The following is a 13,330-nucleotide window of genomic DNA, read 5'->3' on the forward strand; positions in this document are numbered from 1 at the left end:
TGTGTGTGTGTGTGTGTGTGTGTGTGTGTCTTTTTGGCTTGATTAAAGCTAATGGTGCAGGGCCTTCTCAGCCTCTCCCTTCTGTTCCAGCTCTACCTAATTAGGACTGAGAGAGGAATGGTTCAATCAGACAGACAACTGTAACTTCACTCTACAGCTTCTCAATAGCATTCAAGCAACAGTCTCTCTGTCCTTGACTTCTATGTGTCCTGTCAGTCAGAAAAGCAGTGGGAATTCAATGAAGAAAACACCCGGGTCTTTTGCTGTCTGTCCCTTCTTGGAAATCGAATCCAACTCATTCCATCAAAGATTTAGGCTTAATAACTGGATTCACCACAGTAAAAAAAAACTCTGATGATGCATGATGTCCTTGACTGCCAGACTAAAGGTTGTCATTTGTGGTTTGTCCCTTGGATTACCAATGCTGGGTTCAGGGTTTTACACATCTCTGATTGTGGATAAAGCTCTAAGTCAAACCCACGGATTCCACCGGTGATTGAACCCTGAGATTGTCAGACTTGACCTGCATTGCATTTGTGATTACTATCTTTTGAAGTGCATGTATGTCACTAGGACTCATGCTTTTTATTTTTTTAGCATCACTAATGACATCACTCTAGTATTCATATACTATTCCTGAAAGGACTGATAGTGTACCTGTGGTACTCAATGGTGAGTTTATTGAACCCTTATTGTACTTTATGTTATTTTTATTTATCTCCTGGTGTCACTATAATATTCCTATAATAATACATATACTGTATGTCATTGTGACATATCCTCTCTTTAGCCAATTTCTTATTAAAACGAATGAAAAATTACTATAATATTCCTATAATATCCCAATAGGGACTTATAGTGCACCTGTGGTGCTCAGTAGTGTGTTTATAGTGACCTTATCATACTTAATGGTATTTTGTTTTTATAACCTGTGGTATCACTATAATCCCTAGAATATTGCGATAATATTCCTACAGGGTCTCATACTTTTGTGGTAATATTTGCACGGTATCGTTCTAAAATTTATAGAAAAGAGTACTGTAGTTGTTTTTTTGTTAGGAATAAACATCATATTGTTCTCATGTACTTTAGCTTTCACAGAAAAAAAGATACTGTTCTTCTAATTAGATAAAGCTCATAAACAAAATCTGCCTTTGAGCAATATGTAACATCTTCGCTACACCAGAGCATTTTCCTGGCACAAGGGATGAAGGGCCATTCCTCCAGTGCCAGCTCTCCTTGACACCATCATTGCCATTTCCGCCATGTCTCGGGGCAGCAGCCATTTTTATGGTGTTGCTTAGTCCCTGCCCGGCCTGACATTCAGCAGAGTCTTACACAATGCGGCTCGTCCTCGGTTACAGGGCACCTTTCACAACCAACAGATATGGAAGAGGACAGCCACTGGAAATGGAGAGTGGAGTCTGAGTGCAAATAATAAGCTGTTATTTTGACATTTCTCAGATGCCCCCGTGCCCTCGGGTCCCATTTCTCCCTGGCCAGTTGCAGCTGTTCCTCTTGTCATACTTTTCCCAAGCCATAACACTTACTTTCGCGCTTTGTTTGATCTCAAGTCCTGCAAATGGATTTCTATTTTGTAGAATTTCATGTCCCACATACACACTCGTACACACACATATGCACACGAGAGACACAACTACATGAAATCAAAACATAATTGAGATAGCATGGGAGTCGGATGAAAAGCCATTTCCTGTTTGTCTTATCTGTTTGTCACATAGAGCAGGTTAACCGGGTAACATATCCGCACGAGGCTGTCTGTATCACCAAAGGCCATCACTAAATCCTGCTGGGGCATCCACGAGATTGTCAGGTGGTTTTCATATCTCCCAACATGTTGCCTTGCCTTTATTAGATTCACCTAACTGAATAGTGTTATGATGTTCCAGCGCACCAGCTCAAAGGGAAAACCCTGAACTGCAGATACACTGTAGCTCTGGTTGCTGGTTAGCAGTGAAACATACTGAACATGATGATTCTGAATGGAACAAAAGGCACATTATGTTATTATGTTTGTATCTTCTAACGTTTATCTAATGTTTGTACATTTTCTTCAGTAGATCCATGAAGAATGAAATCCAAACAGAAGCCATTCAAGACTTTTTCCTGGCCTGTGTGGCATCAGTGAATAATACCGCATGATACTAAAACCAGCTGGCATGGATTCCTGTTGCCATCAACCATAAAGACACCAAAAGGGGGGATATGCTGCAGAAGGAGGGAACAACTGGCGGCCGTGTCAAATAGGTGCAATATCAGAGAAGCAGGCTGTTCCATTTAAAGGTCATTTCAAACATCTTCCCATCGCCGACCCGCTGCTTTAAATGTTCTCTGTCACTGTGAGCCACACAGCGGATAACAAGCTCCACCACAGGTAAGGAACCTGAGGACGAGCAGTCGATAAAAGGATGAGGACTGAATGTTGTTCCTTGTGGTGACAACCGCAAAGGCCATCTGAGAGCTGGAGCAGCATGCGAGAGACACACTTTATAAGACTATAAGAGATTCACTGAGAAAAAAAATGTAATGTTGCCCATAGTAACTCTCCAAGAGGCCTGAGTTCATGGTAAGCTTTCATTTTCATCATTTCATTTACCTTTATTTAACACTACAGGGAATAAATGTCTTCCAGGTGAATTCACTCGGAGAAGAAAGTCAAGAAGCCTCAAGCCAAATGAATTGGTGCAAGACTGTTTACAGTTTTGGGATAGGTGTGAGATAGTGCACACAAAAAATCATTGTATTGTCAGATTTATATTTCAGTGAAGTGCCTCTTTAATTGTATTTGGTTGTATGCAAATGCTATGCCAAGAAAAACATGACCATACTGTATATTAGCGGTGTGCAGAATCCCTTTAGCTCCCTTTAGTTTGTGTTCTATTTCTGATTCAACGTGGAAAGGTAGCCGGAGCCTTTCCCCTGACAAAAACAACCTATTTCTCAGGAAACGCACTGTCTCGCTCATTTATTTATGAGTGAGCTCTGGGGTGTTCGGGGGGGCAGGCATCAGAGGCATCAGTCTTCAGCCCTCATGCAGACTCCATGCGGCGCTCATCGATTTTAGCCCCTCGCCGCTGAAGCGCACCATCAATCAATACAGTAACAAGTCTTCATTTATACTTGAGAAATGCACTGTTTCCATCTCAGTGGGCACGGAGTCCTGCTGTTGTCAGTGGGACCAGAGAGAGGCACTGGTCTCCACTTGGCCTTGAGCGTTATCTGCCCAACAACTGATTCACAAATGTCAAAATCACAGTACATCACATCGGGTCATGACACTCAACACAGGAATGACCATATAAATGTTGGATGCAGGTCCAGAAACATAAACAGCACTGCAGCTACATGGTTTTCCCTGACAGGTGTTCATGTGGGTGTTATTCTGCAGCCTATAGGGTCCCAACACTGAACTGTTTTATATCTGCTTTGTGTTTTCCTCTTCATATCTACACTGACAACGTTATCCTTAGGGCAGCCCCCTGGAAAAGAAGCAGAGGCTTATATGAGGCTGTGTTTTTCCAAGGCCAGACAACATCCTCAGGTGTTTTCTATTCATCACTGCCAAGACTATGTGACTTTACACACCACCCGGCAGTCTAAAAAAGACCTCACTCACCCACTGGAACTTGTAGGTGTAGGTATTTCTAATTGTATAGCCTTATTCAAAGATAGGTCTCATTCAGGTATAATGATAGGATGCCTATTTAAAGCCTATCCCTGAGCTCACCTTGTGCCATTTTGCCAATTGGATACATTTTTTGCTTTAATCCATGCCACTAACAAAAATCTAACATAATATTTCTATCATATTCCTATAGGGACTTATAGCGTGTCTGTGGTACTGTGGTAGTGATGTTATCATACTTTATGGTATTTTACTTTTTGGCCTGTGGTATGACTTTAATATTCCTCTAATAGTCTTAAACTTTTGCTGATATTTGTATACTATCCTTCTAAAATTAGGAATACTAGTTCATTTCATAAATGTTTACTGATGGACAGCACAGTTCTAACAAAATGTTTAATTTACTAAAGTCCCATCCCATGGCTCCAATGAACATTTGAATGCTGGAAATTGCACTTGTACTGCAGTTAATGAGTTGAGTTTCAATTTATAGTTATGCTTTATAAGGCTGCTTGCTGTTAATGATGATCCAGTAAGGCAGGGGATCCTAAACTTTTTTCCTTTTTTTTTTTAGTTATGATTTAGCATAGAACTGAATAACTGCCTATACTGTATTTGAGGAGATAACAGTGGAGAGAATGAAACCTGTGAGCAGAAGAGGCATCATTATACATTCTCTGATTGGCTTAACTTGTGGTGAATGAAGAAACAGTGCAATTGAACCAATTTATATTTTGTTGGGGATTCCTGGGGGAGCAGCGGGGGTGACTCCACACACACACGCACACACACACACACGCACACACACACGCACACACACACATACAGAGAGAGAGAGAGAGAGAGAGAGAGAGAGAGAGAGAGAGAGAGACAGAGAGAGAGACAGCCATTTCAATTTATCCACTACTTAAGTCGCATATTTTTTCCTTCACTCTGTGTCAGTCTCATCCCTCCAGTACATCTCAGGATACCAGCTCCCAAATCCCCCCTCCTCCTCTCTCCCGCCGCCCCGCCTTGCCCGGGACGCCTGCTTGGTATAGTCCGCTCCTCCCCTATCCTACGTCTCACCGATGGTAGTTTCTATTGGGAGAAGGTCAAATGACTCTGCATGTCTGCCACTGTGTACACTCCTTCCATGGTGCACGCCTGATGAAGAAAGAATAATAACACTAACCGTGTGTCCTCATATGTTTGCGACCGTCTGAAGTGGCTCATCGCGTTGCGTCCCCGCGCCCCGCTCTGAAAGTAAGTACTGTTACACCGACTGGTTTGTTATTTCCGACACAATGCACCGGCTTATATTTTCATATGCCGCCCGGCGGGATAACTCGTTTTCTTCTGGAGGTTTAATGTTTGCGAAGTGTTTATATGTGTTTGCATGCAGCGGGATACAGTGCAGAAGCCCGTGATAAACAGATTATAGCCTATATGAAATACTTCTCGTTGGATGCTCGGTGCAGGTGAAATTCAGGTAACGGGGCTCGCTGTAGTTCTTCCTAAACACGCCGTGCCACGCTGTTTATGTCATTTACCTGTGGCGAGACTAAAGCACCAAGGGTTAGATTGTATCCTGATTACCTGCCACATGACACTGTGTGAGTAGCAGCATGTGTTTCAACTCCTCGGTCCTAGTCCTAGAATACATTTTAGGATAGGAATAAACATGCCAGCAAAACTATAAGTTAACTATAGGAAAAGTGGTAGCCTAACATGGGGAAAAAAGAAGATGGATTAAGAAGACGAATTAAGGACAATAATGTTACTATAAACTCCCTATTGACTGCCATTATAAGTCTCTACTTATGAATATTATAGGGATACCATAGGAGATATAAAAATACCATACATTAAAATAAGGTCACTATAAACTCACAATTGATTAAGGAATGTTATAGTAATTGTTGTTTGTATTTTTTAAGTTAAACATGCCATAGGGATTTGACAATTAGATGTTTCCTTTGTTAATGGGCACAGGGCATATTAGGTCAGTGCTTATGTATGGGGGTGTAGAAAGTTCACTCCTCAGCAACTAGAAAGCTCTGTGGAAGGGAGTGGATGAGACTTAATGAAGTGAGTCATCACTGTCTGTCCAAAACTCACCCCCTGCAGAATAGCCCATAGCTAAGCCTATTACGCCATTGCATAATACAACAAGGTATAGCCCACTAAGGTGCAGCATGAGCATACTTAATCTCTTATTATGCCCCCTAATGCCTCAACATCTCAGGCCGAGGCGGGTCAGCATGTTCAGGTATACATCTGGGAGTGCCAACAGTCTAGCTGGTTGCTGTGTGTGTGTGTGTGTGTGTGTGTGTGTGTGTGTGTGTGTGTGTGTGTGTGTGTGTGTGTCCAGTCAGTCTACACTGATGTGCTCAGTAGTTGGTTCAGTGTGAGTTCAAGGCATAGTGAGATGGAAGGGTAGACTAGTACATCATGTCCTGTTGATGGAAACGTCTCAAGAGTCACAATATGATTCACACGGTGGTCATGATGGATATGAAGTTTTCCCCCATTTGATATGAAGCATTTTCTTTCTGTACGGTTCTTAACACCCAAGGGTGCTGTTGATCCTGCAATTATTGGAAAATTATTCATTGTTGCCAAAAATACACGCAGAAGTAGCTACCCTATCATTTCTAATCAGTAAACACAGACTATACTTTTCAAGAAATAAATGTTTGGCAATTTCCATAACAGCACCCTCATGTCATCAAATGGAAATTTGACGTAATTTACTGAAATGAAATCCCACTTGTTGAGAAGCAATCATATTGGAGTAAACAAGAAGAGTTGCTTCTAGCATTACTTATAAAGGACTGTAGGGGCAAAACACATGCACAGATACGTGGGAGCATACACACACACACACACACACACACATACACACACACACGTTGAATGATGATTCTGGTGATCTAATTATGCATGGTCTTGCTGGTTTTGATTAAACCTTCACCCTGCCATCATCAGTGAGTGCTTGCTGTTGCCAATTGATTAAGATTCATAGTTGATGAAACTGAACTCCATTTACTCAGCTGAAATAATTACATACATGTTATTTTAAGAAGGACAAACTCAATTAGAAGACTTCTAATAAACTATCCTCAATTTATTTTGTGGATGTTTCCTTATCTATACTTCAAGCACACCTCACCGTGCTTTTGACAAAATCTCATCCTTTGATGCATTGTTTTGTCCTGTTGATAGGCCGATATGCTATAAGAGAGGTGTGATGTTTATCGAGATGGCCGAGACAAAATTCTGTATCAGGCAGATCCATCAGTGAAAGGCTCTAAAGTCATGTGGTGTTGTAACAGCTGCATCTATCTCATCTATCTGTGCAGCCTCATTAATGCACACTCACACACACACACACACACACACAGCTCTCAGGTAGAGCCGAGAACCTCTCGGCTACCCAGAGGAATACAGACAAACACTGTACTGCTAATACCAGCTCCGACTTGTTGCCAGGCAGAGTATTTGATTTCCTGAAAAGATGTTTTGTGTCGTGTCCAATCCGCAACTTTAATTATGCGTGTGTTTTGAAATGAAATTAAAATGCAAACTTAATCTCTCTCTCTCTTTCTCTCTGCTTTTACACTCTATAATTAGATGGTTGTTATGATGCTAATTTGGACAAAATGCCTTTGTGTAGAGCTGTCGCTATTTGAAGAACCTCTTGAACCTCTAAATGGCTGGACTATTTGAAGGTCAATTAGTGGTTCCATATAGCCCTTTAGTGGCTCCATACAGACACTAGTGCCCCTCTGGTGGTTCTGTGGTTTGTAAGTACTTCTGTATCAAACTATTCACAGTCCTGTAATATTGTCCCTAAAGAGCCATTGACGGTTCTTCTTTGTTCTATAATGATTCCATGTAGCCAGAGTGGAACTGTTATTGGTCCTGTTTGTAATACCTATGTTTCTCCAGTGGTTCTTTGATGGCTCTCAAAACAAACAGACCATAGAGAGTTGCTGGCAGTGAAGCAGCCTAAGCATCTGCCTCCGTAACCTAATTGGCTGTTGATAATCCAAACCTCAGATGAACTCAGGCATGTTGCTGCAATGAACAAGAGTAAAGACGCATTTGGGTCTAAGATGATGTCATGTGAGGATGATTTCTGTATCATATTTCTGTATCATATCTTAAAAACAGGATTTCTGTAGAGCCAAAAACAGCTCCCCAAACTTTCACTATTTGATGCTGTTCAGCACCTTTAGAATTATGGAGCCTCTAGTTGTTCAAACTAATGATGTGTAATTTTCCAGGCAAAACTTTTTTTTTTTCAATAGTATAGGATCTTTGCCCGATTTATCAGTGTTGTATGTGTAAAACATTGAAAGACTTCGAAAAATGTAACTTAAACTTACTTAACAAACAAAACATATATGCCAAAGACTCAGTAGCTGCTGTCTGTTTTACAGCTGGGAGGTTTTTCATTGCATTAAAGACGCTGCCCACATTACTTTGTCAGTATCTTGCTTGATAAATAAGGGCACCTGCTCTAGAGAGGCAGTCTGTGCAATTCACCTAATTTGTCCGATCAATATTCTGCTGTGAGTGATTAAAATAAATGCGTTATGCATCCTTAGAATGCAAGACAAAGAATTACTGGACTGAATGATACCTGACTCTACTCCCAATCCATCAGTTAGTCAATCAGTTAAATTTGTTATTTAAGTGAAATAACTCAAAGTTGTGTAATCTGTTGTTCGCAAAAAGACCAACCATGATCTACAGTAGACCTGAAATTATCTCATTCGCTTACCACTCACTGGTATTGATTTAGAACAGGGTAAGAAAATGCTTGCCAACGTTGGCAAGCGGCTGTGCATTTTGAATTCAGCTCGTGCCAGCAATAAAAGTGCTAGATTAAGGGATTTAGTCAGTAAATGGTTTTTTTTTCAGCTGTTGCAATTATTAGTTTTCTCAAAAGCCAAGGCCTCTACTCTGTGGTAATGTTGGCTTTGGGGAGCATCTGTTTTATTCAGAATGTTTGCTATTGCAAAACGTTAATGAAATGTGATTGTAAAAGAAAGAGAGGCCTTGAATCCACAAGAAAGCAATTAGATAATGACAAGGGTTGTGACACAGTGATTTGTTGCCCTCTGTTGCCATGTGATTCCTGGAATCCAGCTGAAAAATCTTTTCAAAGCTTCCAAGAAATGCATTCTGCCGTTATTGTTTTTATACTCGCAAAACCGCCTCAGTAAGTTTGAAACTTTGTTGACGACGATGCACTGCAGGTTTTTCCTCAGATTCCCAAACAGATCCTGAACAATAGTAAGTGTAGGAGTGCTGATCTGGAATCACCAAGAAGGTACCTGTTGTCCATGTTGTATTTTGTATCAGAGGGAAGCTGATCATGCTTCACTAAATGATGTCTGTCTGACTGACTGTAGGCCATAACAGCGTCCACTCCCTCCCTCCCCATTTGAATATGAATACCCAGAAGGCTGATCTGTTTTCTCACTCTTCTCTGTGTGATTCTCATCCCTTTTGTCTGGTTCCCTCACTGACATCGTACCGTCTAATGACGATAATCTCAAAAGAGATTTATGGAGGATGAACTTCCTTACCAGTGTTCTCCTTTAAAAAAAAAAAAAAAAAGAACAGGTGAACAATAGGGAGGAAGAACTAGCAGCCGTAGGATGTAGCTTACATGATAGCGGGGCGGGCTTGGTCTGGGTCCATAATAGCTTTACCTACATACAGTAAACAGCACCATGGGACTGGTTGGAGGATTACAGAGGATTTGCCATGCTAAGCCACAGGAACCCAGCTCAGTGACCCCCTCTGTCTCCTCCTCCTTCTCCTCCTCCTCCTCCTCTGACCAGCTAGCCATCCTCCTCTGTTCCCCCTCCCCAGTCAACTTGGCCCGTGACGCAGTGGGAGCTGGCCATCTGACCCAAATCACCGATTATAGCGTGGAGGAACTCTTTGGATGTTGATGTTGATGTTTCGTAAAGTGATTAAATCTGTTTCCCTCGGTTTGAGACTAATGAATCCACACGCATTCCCTCTATTCTACTGCTTTTCTCCTCCGCTCAGGCAGACATTTCTGATCAATCTGCAAATTTTGATTTAAAGACAAAAACTGATCATCCAAATAGCTGCCAGGGTAAATTAAGTGCATGTTCCAAGTGCATTTTCTCTCGGCGAATAGAGTGATAATGTGACAGCCAGCTGACATATATCACAAGACCGTGCCACGTACCTTGATAGGAATAAGGTGATGCTGTCAGCAAAAGTACAATCTGATTTGGCCCCATCACTTAACTGGAATGAACACTGCCTTTGGCTCCTCTTTTGGACACTGCTTGGAAAGCTAATTGAATCAAAGTGTGGGGACGGGGTCATTTTTGACTGACACTCCATGGGCATTTGTCTCTGTCAGCCTAATATCATGCAGTGAAATGACTCAGCAGAGAGCAGTCCCCAGCCTGACTGCGTACATATCTTTAACTCAAACTGACAGTGTTCTAGCTCTCGTACATACCTTGCCAAGAGCTACTCTGCTGGAAAGCTGAGGTTTTCTTTTTCTTTTTTTCCCATTGTCATCATCATCTGAGTACTTCTGAAGCCCCCGTGCGCGGAAAAACCTCGGGAACACTGACAGACAGAAATAGACCAACCCTGGGAGGCACGGGTTTATTTTAGGTAAACGGTGAACTCTGAAGTTGAAATTCGGAGTTATTTTCCTGGCGTGACCTCACCTCACACGGCTGTCTAGTCTTGATTATGACTGGCATGGTGTAATATTGTGCAAGCAAGCAACAAAAGACACTGTCAATTTGTGTTTATTTTAAGCGGCTTATCGTTTTTATCGCCCATTTCATAGATTATAACACCGCTGATAGAGCTATATCATGTTTTATGTAAGGTACAGGCGATAGGTACAGCATTGTACAAATGGGATTAAAATGTTAACAAACTCCCCATTGTGGAAAACGCGCCTAGAGCAAACTCTCTCAGTATGTTCTGTTGTCTATACTGTAGCCATCGGCCCTAATCTGAGTTTAGTGGTTGAATAATTAATTAAAAACTACTAACAGAGCAAGCAAAGGCCAAATAATTAGACATACTTGAGCCCAGTGTCTCCCTCATATCCTACAGTATGTATTTAGGACTATATGGCAGTTCTCAAAACATTGGTTTTATGTTTTACAGGGAGCTTACCTTATAAGTGCACTTTTTTTTTGTTACCTTGTATTTCAATTCATTATTGAAGTGGGTTCAAATAGTTTAATATAACATATTAAATGAACCCAGCCAGTGAGCTCATATTCTGTTTAGCGGAAATGGTAATTTAAGAAACATTTATAGTCTCCCATATTTAAACCTCATTGTCGTGACATTCCCATAAGCATAGATTGTAGCGCGAATATTACCCAAAGCACAGTGTCCATAAAAGATATAGCTGTTATGACTCAGGCTACAATGAGCTTCCGCTAGTGCTCTATTAGATGGTGGAATGTGTGGAAATAAACTGGAGTCATCTGTGATCCAGTTATTGCAGTGCACCTCTAAACATGTTAAAGTAGTTATTACCATACCTCCATATTTTCAACATTTTAAATGTCGCAGCAGAGAAGGAGATTGGGTCAAAGGACACATCTAGCGTCCTACGTGTGTGTAAATGAGATATTTTGAAGATATTGTCAGCATAGTACTGCCATTATGCCAATGTGTTATGTGGAAATCTGAAAGATGAATCCATTATCCCCTTCCAGTGACAAGCAGCTGGCAAAATTCACATTTACACTTCTCATTTGGCAGCCAGATGCTCTTATCCAGAGCAACCCAACAATGACACAATTGACCTCAAGCATATTGCCGAAGTCCTCGGGGAGAGGCAGATAAGATGCCCCTGAGATGATAACAGCCATGCATCGCCGCCATTAGGAGAGCGCAAATATGAGAGTCAAAAATGACAGAGGGGGTGTTTACTCGTTGCCCAGTAATTGACTGAGCATTTCCATAATGGCATTGTGTTTCCTGCCAGGCTAATGTGACCCCTATTAGTTCAGGAAACGCACTGCAATCAGGCTCTGTGTGCGCCGCCAGACACAGCCAAGGAAATGAATTGGGGAGAAAGGAGAGATGAGGGGCTGGAGGGGAGAGATGTAAACAATGGTTAGGTGCAGACAATGGGACAACCAGGGGAGAGGAGTGGAGAACAGAAGGGGAGATGAGTCATATCACTGCAGCAATCCGGGTCCTGATTGAAATGCCACTGCAGCTGGGAACTTTTTAAAAGGTTGTGTTTTTGGCTAGATTTGGATTTCAGCTGGCCTTCTTGCTATTTCAAAGACTCATTTCATATGGGCAACTGTTGTGATCACAGAATCCATAACTGTGATGCTTTGCACTGTACGAGCACATGTAAGTTCTGCCTGTTATTTAAAGACCCCATGAAACAGTATCTTTACTTCCTTTATTTGATGTATTTCCTGTTGAAACAGGATGTTGGGGCGGGACATAACGCAGGGAGGGATCATTCAAAAGTCTTAACCAATGGAATATCAGTTGGGGAGAGAAAGGCAGTTTTATTTGATGGGAGGGACGGAGGGGCGGGCTAGTTCAAAAATCTGTGATGGTTTTATTGGTTGGAATTTTTATTTACTCCTACTGGTACAGTATGAGGTCACCATTAAAGATACTCCAGGAAAAGTAATGGGAGTTCATTTCATGGGGACTTTAAAGCTACACTAGGCAATTTTGCACACTGGCGACCCCAAATGGCAGCGAGAGGTAACTGTTTGAATTGTAAAGTCAATACCCAGAAATCATGTAACATGACATCACTTAACTGTGTACTCCTGGAACCTGATTGTGGGATGGTTCTTCTCTTTGTGGTTTTAGGCTGATAAGACTAATGTGTATTTATACATAAAAATCTTGCTCACTGCAGCTTTAATGTTTATGAGCCATATAGGAAAAGGATACGGCCATTCATTGCCTTAAAACAAGACCTCAGTCACAGCCTGTTTGCTGTTTTCCTCTGTGCTCCCAACTTCTTCATTGGCTGTTAGTGATTTAGCTGTATACTGGGCCAGCTAATCCTGCCCATGATCAATACTCCACTTCTCCTGTTTACATTCTGGATTTCATCCAAGAACCAGCACTGCTGACATCTTTATTTACCTTCAGCTCTCTTGTCAGTCATTCTTAAACTCGGTGGCAGGCCGAAATGAAATTTACACCTAAAATAGTATGGATTTGATACAAGGCACAGAATTTATCTCCCGCGGCCGGCAAGGTGTTTGGCTTTGGCTGTGATTGGTGTCGTTGTTAATGTTTGCAGTTGGTTGTGATAACAGCACTGCATCCATGCTTAGATCATCTTTGTCTTGTGTCAAATAGCTGTGTCGGCCCTGAGCTCCAAGCAGGCCCGTGCTGCTGAACACACAGCCTCTGTGTTATTGTTGTTTTACGGTCGGCAGCTCTGAGCAGAAGTGCAGACTAGAGCACCGGCAATACCTGCTGTCCCTCTGTCTGTCTGAGGGATACGCCTCAATCCATTACATGCTTGGATGCTGATAGTGTTTGTCAGGATGCTCTGCCTGCCCAGAGACAATTAAGCTGAAACACAAGGCTGGCTTAATGAAGCTCGGCAGGAAAACACCCTCAAACAAGGTTCTTTTGCTGTAGAGATAGAAGCACACAACGTCCATTCAT

Source organism: Centroberyx gerrardi, chromosome 12 (genome assembly GCF_048128805.1).
Source record: "Centroberyx gerrardi isolate f3 chromosome 12, fCenGer3.hap1.cur.20231027, whole genome shotgun sequence".
Classification (NCBI taxonomy): domain Eukaryota; kingdom Metazoa; phylum Chordata; class Actinopteri; order Beryciformes; family Berycidae; genus Centroberyx; species Centroberyx gerrardi.